The sequence below is a fragment of the Octodon degus genome, unplaced genomic scaffold (genome assembly GCF_000260255.1).
Source record: "Octodon degus isolate 3935 unplaced genomic scaffold, OctDeg1.0 scaffold00023, whole genome shotgun sequence".
Taxonomy (NCBI): Eukaryota; Metazoa; Chordata; class Mammalia; order Rodentia; family Octodontidae; genus Octodon; species Octodon degus.
In genome coordinates, this window is record NW_004524599.1 from 5,599,113 (window position 1) to 5,602,499 (window position 3,387).

The 3,387-nt window shown below is 43.2% G+C and overlaps 1 protein-coding gene and 1 pseudogene across 5 annotated transcripts in view; both read right to left on the reverse strand.

The window, feature by feature from the left end:
- Positions 1-3,387, reverse strand: part of Phactr1 (phosphatase and actin regulator 1) — a 575,214-nt gene that overhangs the window by 159,655 nt on the left and 412,172 nt on the right. The gene's annotated exons all lie outside the window — the stretch shown is intronic.
- On the reverse strand, positions 1,423-2,246 carry LOC105741785 (annotated as a pseudogene).

Sequence of the window (3,387 nt, forward strand, 5' to 3'; positions counted from 1 at the left end):
ACCCCTGGGGTGCGCTGAGATTCCACTGAGACTGGGCATGGTGGTGCATGCCTGTAATCCCAGCACTTGGGAGGCTATCAACAGGAGAATCACTACGAGTCCAATCTAGTAGTGAGACCCTGAACATCCTGTAGACCCTTTCCCCAAAAAAATACAGAAAAAAAAATTGTACCCAAGGAAATGATAGATAAGCCTAATATAAGAGACTGGCTTTTTGCACAGTATTTTGAATTCGTTATCCTTTGATTCCTGTCTTTACATTTTCAACACATGTCTAAATAATTTCACATTATCAATGGATTCTGACTTTGTTCTCTTTAGAGAGCAGAGTGGTACACAGCTTGGGCTGGTAAACAACAGCAACAAGAAAATTCAGGGTCAGAAGCACCTCTTCCTTTGGGGCTGTGTATTCTCAGGCAGGACAGAAGAACTGGGATTCATTTCTCATGGAAGACGCCCCATCAAGTGGAAGGGTATCTCATGACTCTTGCCTACACAATTTTTCCTTTCCAAGTCTGCATACAGTTATTCCCTTTACAACTACTGAATCCAATAAAACATATTGTCTTTATACTTGTACAGTTCAATGAAAACAATGTTATCTACAGAAATAAAGTTGAGCTTCCTCCAGTTTTTCAGCTCAAAGAGCTATTCAAACTTTTCTAAGAGTAAAATGACTATTTCTAAAAAAACCCTCAACTATGTATCATCTTCACCTTCAGTATCAAGATGGAAAACAGTAAGCCTACCATAAATTAGAAGCTACATCCTAATTTCTGAAATGAATCTAGAAAACTTAATATATTAGTTTCAAGAATTTACAACATATTTGACCCAATTCCTTTAAGTCTGCCTTTAGATTAGTATGTCTTTTATTTTCAGTAACATACTGTTTTTTGGTTTTTTTAGACAGGGTCTCACTATGTAATTCAGGATGGCCTTGAACTCACTCTGTAGCTCAGCCTGTTCAAGAATTCTTGGCCACCCTCCTGTCTCAGCCTCCTGAGTGTTGGGGTTACAGGTGCATGCCATCAAGCCTAGCTAAGTTACTAATAAACAGACTCTGAAAATTAAAATGGCTGAATCAATTTCCCTCATTACTATTCTACATAGGCAGGATAATGAAATCACAAATGGCATTTTGGTCTATCATCAACTATTCTTATACTCTATAATGATGGCAATTTCTTACAACCAAAGAGAATGCAAGTAGGTTTATAACAAGATAAGCCTATTAAATATATTTGTTACCAAACAAGATAGCTGATGTTCCAGAGCATAGGGATGGGGTGAGAGGTTGTTAATCAACGAAAAACTGACAAATATCTGCAAAAGCAGAACCACTTTTTAGGGGACAGTAAAAAAAGAAAGAAAGAAAGAAAGAAAGAAAGAAAGAAAGAAAGAAAGAAAGAAAAAAGTCATCACTTCGGAATTTGAGGAGAACTGAAGATCATTTTACTGTCATCTGGGCAGTGAAATGTGGTTATATAGTAACTTAAAAGGAGATTCTTAAAAACTGCCCAAAAGAAATCTAAGAAAATAAATGAACACAAAAATCATTACCATTTTTCATGTGTTCAAATTAATGAATTCTACCACGGATGCAAATGTGCCATATGGAAAAATTCCCTATACAGATAAAGACTCATTAACAATATTATTAACAGAGCACAAATGGGGGCCGAATCTTTCTTTTTTGAATCAGGTCTGAAAAGTCAATGTGAATACTGGTTGGGGGGAGGTTGAGAATCCCAACGCCAAGTGCCAACATTCAGCTCTGCGTCCTCTTTCCATATTCAGATTTCAAAAACCTTCATGGCCCAGTGACTCGATTTTTCGTAACTTCAATGGTGTACCAAAAGGCAGGGCATCTTGGTTCGGAGAAATGGCTGCATCCGAAGGCCGGAACAGTACTCGACCACGATGGTTGAACACGTAAAACGACGGGCGACTCCTCAAGGCGTCACAGGTCTTCTTCTTCAGTTTGGAAGCGGTATCGATGTCTTTAAACTCCCCCGAGAGGCGAACTAGGCTGTAGCACGTAACTGCGAAGGCCAGAAGCGTCTGAAGAGCTATGTCCAGCGGCAGAGCTTCATCTTCATTTTCTGTTAATCGCGTGTACGAACGATGCTGCGCAGCTGAGAAGGCGGCATGGGCTAGGCCGAAGAGGCCAAGGGCTAAAAGCCCTTTCCAGAGCGCGGGCGCCATGACGGAAGGAGCGACCGGCCAACTGAAGAGGCGACGAACCTAACTGCTCCTCCTTCCGCCCGCGGCGCCTGTGCGGCGCAGGGATATGATGTCACGACGGCCTCGCGCGCCACGTACCTTGCGGCGGTGAGTTTGACTTGGGTGTTTCTCAGGTAAGGACAAACCTTAGGCAGCCCGCTCTACTACGTGGGCTTTCTCAACTTCGGGTTCCTTACAGATGACAAGAGGAAGAGCGAACAGGAAAAAGGAGAAAACGCATCAGCTTTTATAGAAACACCTGTTCTTCTGCTGGAAGTGCTCCTCTGTGATCAAAGGGGCTGAAGCTTCAGTGAACTGTGTGAGCCTACTTAGTGTCGCCCCGGCGCTGCTCTTAAAGAAGGACCATTGAAGGCGATGGTTCACACAACCATCACATACAAAGGTCTGAATGTCCTCTTGGGAGCAGACATCGAAAAATGCCCAACTGGAGCTGCAGGGTCTGGAGCCCCAGGATTTCTTCACCAGCGCCTGTCCTAGACCAGACGAGGCCCTGATGGCTTTCACTGGCTTGCTTTGTGCACCTCGTAGTGCTTTCTTCCTCCAATTCAGGGGAAAAGCACCTCTGCATTATATGAATTTATTTTGTTTTGCTTCAATAAAATATTTGAGGTTGGATGTTGATAAAGAAAAGTGGTTCTTTAGCTCACAGGTTTGGAAGTTTAAGGGCTGGCACTGGCTTCTGCTCAGCTCTAGTGAGGCCCTAGTAATGCTCTGCATCATAATGGCAGGAGGAGGTGTGAAAGAGATCACCTGGTGAGACAGGAAGTCAGTTTCTGGGGCTAGGCTCCCTTTTTTAAAACAACCCATTCTCTCAGGAACGGACTTTGTGCACTATCATTAACTTTCTTTTTGAGAGGTGCACCTTTCATACTCCTGGTCCTCCCTTCTCTCTGTACTCCCTGGTTACTGATAAAGTGAGGAGCTTTTTCTGCAATGCCCTTCTATGCTGCTTCTGTCATGGAGCCAGCTGACGGTGGGCTGAAGCCCTTGAAAATTAAGAGCAAAATTAAATTTAACTTCCATTTAAATTAAAAAACCATCTTGGGCTGGTGAGATGGCTCAGTGGTCTAGAGCACCTACTTAGAACAAGTTTAGCAAAGCACAGGGACCGCGGTTCAATCCCCCAGCACCACATGCCAG